Genomic DNA, 8,101 nt, shown 5'->3' with positions numbered 1-8,101 from the left:
TCACCCCATTCTTCACAAATCTGTAAGTGTTCTCTCTTCCTGCGTGGATGGCGTCGTTATCAAACTGCCAGGGTCGGCCCAACAATAGGTGGCAAGCGTCCATATCGAGCACATCACAACAGACTTCATCACTATAATCACCAATCTCAATAGGTACCCTGCATCTCTGGTTTACTCTAAGTTCACCCACGTTCTTGATCCATCCCACCTTATAGGGGTCGGGATGCGCCTCCGCCAACAACCCGAATTTTCGAACGGCGCTGCTGGTCACAATGTTCTCTTGGCTCCCACTATCTATTATCATATTGCATCGCCCACCTATCACAAGACAGCGGGTCCTGAATAGTCGGTACCTCTGATCTCCCTCTATCCGGCTGGAGACTAACAAACGCCGTACCACATGAATGGTGTATCTTTCTTCATCCGCCTCATCATCATCTTCTTCTAAGGGTTCATAAAATACTTCATCCCCTTCGTCATAGTCATCTTCATACCTCTCCACCTCGTTGGCGCTCTTCCTCCTAGGACATTCGTTGGACCTATGGTCTGGCTCATTGCACCGAAAACATTTAAAAGGCGCTGGCCTCGTGTACGGATTGTTGCTCTTGGGTGGTATAGGTACTTCCTTGTACGGCCTAGTATCTCCGACAGATCCCCTTCCCACACTGTTGACCTTGGCCCCACTGGCACTCGCCATCTGCTTGCCTTTGTCATAAGGCTTCATGTTATATCTTCCTCCAGGTGTATACTCAGTAGTGGCGGATCTCCTGGATCTCCCGGTTAGTTGGGATTCAGCCTTGAGGGCTAAATTCCTGGCATCTTGTACCCGAACCACCATTTGTGTGCCAATACGATCCTGGATGTTGTATCTCAACCCTTCTAGATACCTAGAGGTCTTTTGGCTTTCAGTTTTTGACAAGTTGGCCCTTGCCGAAAGCCTCAAGAACTCTGAGGTATATTCATGGACACTTCGGGTCCCTTGAGAGCATCCCCTGTAGGAGCTGTAAATATACTGCTCATAATCCGGCGGTAAGAACCGCTCCCTCAACATCGCCTTCATCCGTAGCCAAGATCTAATCGGATCTCTGCCCCCTCTTCTTCTTTCTTACCTTATCTGATCCCACCAAACTGATGTGCCACCCTTCAAGCGATACGCCACTAGCCTCACTTTCCTCTCATCAGGAATCCCAACATACTCAAAGAAACGTTCAACTTCCGATAACCAGTCTAAGAATCCCTCTATATCCAGTTCGCCTCCAAAAGATGGTAAGTCTATTTTTAGCTTAAAGGCATCATCTCTATCAAAGTTTCCTAGACCTGGGTATACTCTAGCAACATCCACACGTCGTTTGTCAACAGGCCCAACATCCCTCGTATTTCTAACGACATCATCATCCCCAATACCCTCAAAGTCATCACTATCACTATCAGCATTATGCACAAGGACATAGTTGGGTCTTCTTACCTCAGGATCCCTACGACCCATTTGTGGAAGCTACGGTTCAGGGACTCCTTGCTTTCTCTGGGTTGATCCTCCCGCGGTGGGTCGGATTAGAGCCAGAACCTCCAGTTTGAAGTTTTCTAGGGAGGTGGTTAGCTCCAGAAACCGTTGGTCGGTTTGCCTCTGCCGTTCATGGCTGGCTTGGATCTGCTCCGCGAGGTGCTCCCTCAGATCCTCATACCTCCGGTCACTGGTCTCCATGGAATCTTGCGATTGTCGGGGTTGAACCATTGCCAAAAGAAGTTTCAGGTCAGGAAACGATCGGCTCTGATACTAACTGATACAGATTGAAATCGATAAATGAAGGTTTTAATCGTAAACCAACAAAGAGGTTCTTCTCTAGCTAAACTAGAAGGAGTGAATCCCAATAAACAAGGTATAAACCTCAGGTTCTCAAAGAAAATGATTTTGATTGATTAAAAGTTGCCTCATCCTTACAAAATGGGGGTTTAAATACATCCCCCTAAAGATAACAAAAGGACAAGGACTACCCCTACTAGGGTTACAATAAGGTTATCAACAAAAGGGTAAAAGGGTAATACGCCCCGACAATCAGTACAAAGGTACAGGTACGGAGTGTCAGGGTTGTTCGTGAATTCCTTCGAGAGGAAGTAAACCTAGAGATCCGCCCAGGAGTAGATGTTGATACGCCTCCTTGTGTACTCCTAGATCCGCCCCGCTCGTATGTCCTGGGGATCCGCCCTCTTAGGTACAACCTCCGTGGGTCTGATCTCTGAGGGTCCGCTAGAGCGCGCGTGATCAGTGATCCCAGTTAGGATGTCCGCATCATTAAGTGAAATTACTCAAGAATCCACAGACGTACAATTTCCAACTCGCAATCTCAAACCACACGGAGGATGTAAAATTTCCAGTCATAAAATATTTAGGCTTGATAATTAAAAAACAAAAAAGCATATGATTTACAAACACGTAATTACTACATCAGCTTATTTACGTAATACTGACCAAAAACACATTCTGAAACAACTAGAAGTTCATTAGAATAATTATATTCTCTTGTAATAAAATTATAATTCTTGAGCTTTCAGACTTTAAAATGTAGTTGTGGAATTAGAAATGGGAACACCAAGACCAATATCATATCCGCCACTTGATCATATGTCAATAATAAATTATAATGTGAGCAATGATATGAAAGCAACAGCAATGATAATACATCAAAGTATCAAAATTGAATGTAAGTTTATCCCTTATTAAAAGGATTAAGTTTATCCCTCGTTTAAAGGATAATTATGTTTATTAAAAAAGGATTAAGTTTATCCCTTATTACAATTTCCAATTTTTTTGATCTGCTACATATCGTGCATTTACAATTAATGCGATGTAGGGCGTTAAAATAGGTTATTGTGACATAAACGCATTATATATGGATAAACATAACAAAGATGATAATTGTATTGTGACCAATTATCTTTGAAAATCGTTTTGTTGTATTGAAAATTAAGAGCTCTAGTATGGTGGTGTTGATACTTTTAGATGGTTTATAAATATATTATTTTGTAACAAAAAAAATTAATTTAACTGAGATAGTGATGTACATAAATTATAATTTTATTAACTCGTCTGAAATACAATGACTAACACTTAAATTAACTCTCACAACTTTCCATCCACCTTTTCTTCCCAACTATCTTTTTAACAGTTATGACTGTACGAGCACGTTTGGGTTTTGGTTTCAGTTCTACTATGGCATGAGGTTAGGGCATATCCTTTTATGAGATTGTCCGTAAGTGTGCCTTCATTATCATATGCTTTTATGCCAAATTAAATTTCTCCAAAACCACTTAGTTTCGATTTTATATCACTTTAAACTTTTTTAATCATCTTTGGACGAAATTGTTGACATGACATCTCATCCTCATGTCAGTACCATTTAACATATTAAAAAAATTGTAACTAAGGACCAACTCACCGAGCTAAACCGCCAACTCACCTAGCTGGACTACAGCAGGTCCCAACACAAATTTTCCTTCATCAAAGTCTTGGACCGTCTTGCCTCTTTCGTATTTGACCTGAAACATCACACTAAAACTCTAAAAACATTAGTTCTAAAGCTAAATTGATTCACCAAACTTAGACCTTAAGTACCAATTTGATTTATAGTGACATTTGGTTTATCAATTAGCCTAAAAGATAAAGGAAAAATTTAGGTGAGTGCTTGACTTGATATTATTTTATTAAAAATGACATAAAAACTACACAAAAGTGATAAAAATGTTAAAAGAGAGCTAGAAATTAAATAATTGATAAATGTGAAATGAAGCAAGGGAAATTGATGTTAATTTATAGGAAGTAGCATAAGAAGCCCAACAAACCGTACTAAAAGATAGGGGTTTTTCACCCCTATCATATTGTAATACAAAATTACACAAAAATATGTTTGAACTAATGAACTTATCTCCCTCATACATTAACCGACCATTATTTTCCACAAAATGATGCTCAATACACAACAACAACCTTACAATTTTTGCCTAAATGAAAGACTAAACCAAATCACATCAAATAGAATTTAAGATCCAAGAAATAACCAAACTATCTATTTTCTTGCATTTCGCATACTGCGGGAGATGTATCTTATCTTTCATTTCAAGAGTAAGAATCATATCTGACGCATTAGAATAAAAACATATTTGTTGTTAATAGTTGATTCACTTACGAATACCTATTAGTAATCTTTAAAATTTCAAGAAGTTTAGTAAATAGGAAATCAATATTTCATTAATTCAAATGGACTCTTACAATGAAAACAAATCCTTAAATAGGCAAAATCCTAGATCCCTAAAGCAAAAGTCGAAAAGGAAGTGGAAAGATAAAAGGGAAGTCCTAAAAATTAGTATCTACCTAATAAGGCACAAACGTCATAGCACATCAGTAAGTTTTCCTCGTGGGACTATTTCTATGTAAAATAGGGTCTGAAAGCACAGAAAATCGGAAATCCACAACTTATCATTTAATTAAACTTTTGTATAAACTTCACAACTTATTCTTCATACATCTGGTTCTTGATGCGTAGTTATTCATAGATAATGGTTTGCTCACCATATAGCAGATGTAGGATTATTTGTTTGGGAACCAATCCATATGATACAATTATCAATTTTGTTACTTACGACACAATATATAAGCCTATTTAACACTCTACATTATATCTAGTTTTAAATTCATGAAATGTGATGGACCAAAAAATATGTCGTATATGTTAGAGATAATATTCCTATTATCCTCTAAATAGATTCCTATTACTAGTTAGGTAGAATTTTAATACTCTTATACTTACACTACAAGAAAATAAAAAGTTAATGACTGATTTTAACTACTGAATTAAATTCAGTCCGTATTTAACTACTCCTTACTGAATTAATGAAGATGTTGGTGGCAAAAGCTGCAGACTACTCCTTACGTCGTTAAATAAAAAAAGCAAATTAAAAAAAGCAAATAAAAAGAAGAAGTATTACTTCTCTCCATTATTACAGCTGTCATCTCATTTGGGGATTCTCACTTTATCTTTTCTAGTTCGTTCTCTTTCTTTTTGTTCTTGTTCATTTTCTTTTTACATTTTTGTTATTTCTTCCTTCTTGGGCCATCTATCCTTAGACCATTTCCTCCTTGTTCATCCATTTTTTATTAATTCCCGTCCTTTTTTTGTGTAATTTCGCAATGGAGATCAACAGAGAAATAGAACGACGAGGCTTAAGGGGTTGATATTTTGCAATGGAGATTTCCGATGACAGAAGGTGAGGCATCTACACCACTACTCTTCGATTCAGACATGGTATTAGTTTTTCCTTTTATTTTGTGTTTTAGATCTGGTAAACATTTAGGTTTACATGGCTTAGTTAACATTTAGGGTTTAGGGTTTTCAGAGTAAGTATTATTTTCATCTTATTATTTGGGTGTTTTTTGGTCTTAGATGTTCTTTCCCTCTCCTCTTTCAATTTCTGATATTTTTCTTTGTTCTTATAGATTGTGTTCTTTTTCCCTTTTTTTTTATTATTGATTGTGTTGTTAGGCCTCTCGAATCTAAAGAAGTTCAGAGTATGATTACAAAAGACTTCTCAAACAACACTTGAAGCATCTTTAGGGAATCGATTCCAGATCTGCATTTGCCGCTTTGAATTTCGATCTGGCTCAAGCTGTTGAATTTGTGAAATGGAGCCTTTGGTGTTGAGGTGATTAGGTAATTGATTTCTAAATTTGAAGTGTTATTCTCATTCTTTGGATTATTTATATTTCAATTTGCACAAGTTAATACCACTGTTCTTGGTTTATGCAAGTAAAGACATTTAGCTTCTATGACAACTTTCCTTCCTTTTTTACACAGCAATCTTAAGATTCTTCTTTTACTTTGGTTTCCATGTTAATGGCACTATGTTTAAGTGATAAATGAATCCTTTGAATGGTAGCTTCAATCAGGTAATCTATGTGTTCTTTTGCCAGTCCTAACCTTATAACTGAAACTCAATTGGTTGCCTTTGACATTCTTGAATCTTGTATAAATGCTTGCTGTGATTTGTATGAGCTTTCTTTCTCTGATTGCATATGTTTTTCTTTTCTATTTGCACCTAATTGGGATATACTGAAACTGGTTCTATTGTTTCTCATTTGAGGTCCTCAGAATGTTCATACCACTAATTTCTTCTGCAGTATTTGGAAATAATAGAGTGTGCCTTCTACTATTGAAACCTAGATTACCATAATAGGTTTGAATTTATCATTTAATATCTTTGTTCACTTGAATATTATATTTATGTCATTTCATTAATGTTTCCATACAGATCATGTTAGTGTGAGTTTTGCTAGGAGAGGTGGGCCTAGAGGCCAGAATGTGAATAAAGGTTTGTTCCATTACGACTTCATCATTCCACATTTGCCTCTCGCTATGTACGAGAATGGTGCTATAAAAAATTGCTTCACAATCTGATGTCTCTATTCATTCCACATTTGCCTCTCGCTATGTACGAGAATCACTCCCAAGGTATAGTTTCTTTCTGTCCTGTTCTGTTCTGTTCTGTTGTTGAATATTCTAATTGGTATGTGGTTGGTTCAGGTATAGGATGCTAGACAGCTTTTCAGATCATAAACGATGAGCTTATGCTAGATGGGAAAGGTATAAATTCACTTCAGACATTTTTCATTTTTAACTGGCTAAAAGGTTAACATCAAATGTGACTACTGCCTAAGGGTATTAATCACTTGAGACATTTAATTAAAATGTTTTAGTGCATTGAATGGATTGATAGAAAGTAGTGTCTCATGTTTAATGATCAAATATAAGTTTCTTTTTTATATGATGTTGATGCCTGTAGTTAGCAACAATCTTTGAATCTTATGATACTTTATAGAACATGTATAGTTTCAGGACAGGAACAAAATAGACAACTCACATACATATAATTTATTGTTAATAATTCTTGAATTCTGTTTTTGTCTTTATCAGGCCCTCTTTTGAACAAATTTGCAGTTCCTGTCTCACTCGGGCCTTGTTACGAAACTTGAAAAATCTAAACTGGCATGCATATGGATGTAGATTACAATGTTGACCTTACTAACATGTTTTGTAGATTACAATGGAATCGAATGTTAATTTCAATATTCTAGTCATTAATCATTACGTATGTATGTTTTAGTTATTATTTTACTGCAAGGGAACTCTCTTCGATCCAAATTTAATTTTCTATTTTTTCCAAAATATTATTTTAAAATAAAAAATATTCAGTTTAGGACGGAAAGTTAGCCGCAATTAATTAAATTCCGTCAGTAAAACCAGAATTGGGAATATTCGCAGAGCAACTATATTTTGTGGGTTAAAGACTACAAATTTAGTTGGTAATTTAGCGACGACATTTTGCGACTGAGTAGCATTGGTTGCAAAATTTACGACTAAATCGTAAAAATAGTCATTAACGAGTTACCAACCAGCGAGTTACTACTGAATAAATTCCATCGTTAACTCATGAAATTCAGTCAGTAACTACATTTAGGGACTGAATTGGGACTGAATTTTCGGTCCCTAACTAGTGTTTTTCTTGTAGTGTTAGGTATTGTATTCCTATACAAACTACAATTGTCTCACTATAAATACAAAGTCTTAGAGCCAATATCATTAAGGTGATTCAAAACATTATTGTGCCTATTACTTCTCTCTCCTATTACTTCTCCGCCTTTTTCGAATCTACTGATAATCCGCAATCCACCTCCTACACCGCATACCAAGCTATTGTTGTCGCCGTCACTGTCGCTGAACCGACCGTCGCATCTGATCACAACATGAACGTCGTCTCCGGTGGCTCGGTCGAAGCAAGCTCCGGTTGGCACTTCACGTCGCCCTTTGTCATCGGCGATTCTGCCTTCCTTGCGATAGTGGTGGCACCAAATCCAACACCTCAGCCGCAGCCTCTGCTGACGATGGCAGGTGCCCTAACGTAGGCCGTCCGCGATGCCATCACAGCGTACTAGGCGGCCAGTCTCCAGGTTCCGCCCCCACCTGATGTCACGCAACCAAACATGGCGTCGTCGGCCATTGCATTTAATCGCAATCCGCAAGGGAGTCATGCGCAACATGGTCTGCCGACTCCG

The 8,101-nt window shown here is 37.4% G+C and overlaps 1 long non-coding RNA gene across 2 annotated transcripts; it reads left to right on the top strand.

Moving 5' to 3' along the window:
* Positions 1 to 5,019: 5,019 nt before the first annotated feature.
* Positions 5,020 to 7,174, top strand: LOC136224205 (uncharacterized). Of its 2 annotated transcripts, none has more exons than XR_010686323.1 (5): positions 5,020 to 5,259; positions 5,535 to 5,702; positions 6,301 to 6,500; positions 6,573 to 6,632; positions 6,963 to 7,174. It is a non-coding gene; the product is annotated as an uncharacterized lncRNA (long non-coding RNA). The 2 variants fall into 2 exon arrangements; XR_010686322.1 differs by having other exon boundaries at positions 5,020 to 5,297.
* Positions 7,175 to 8,101: the final 927 nt, after the last annotated feature.

This window comes from Euphorbia lathyris, chromosome 3 (genome assembly GCF_963576675.1).
Source record: "Euphorbia lathyris chromosome 3, ddEupLath1.1, whole genome shotgun sequence".
Classification (NCBI taxonomy): Eukaryota; Viridiplantae; Streptophyta; class Magnoliopsida; order Malpighiales; family Euphorbiaceae; genus Euphorbia; species Euphorbia lathyris.
The sequence above is the reverse complement of the archived record's forward strand: the minus strand, read 5'-3'. Positions and strand labels throughout refer to the sequence as shown.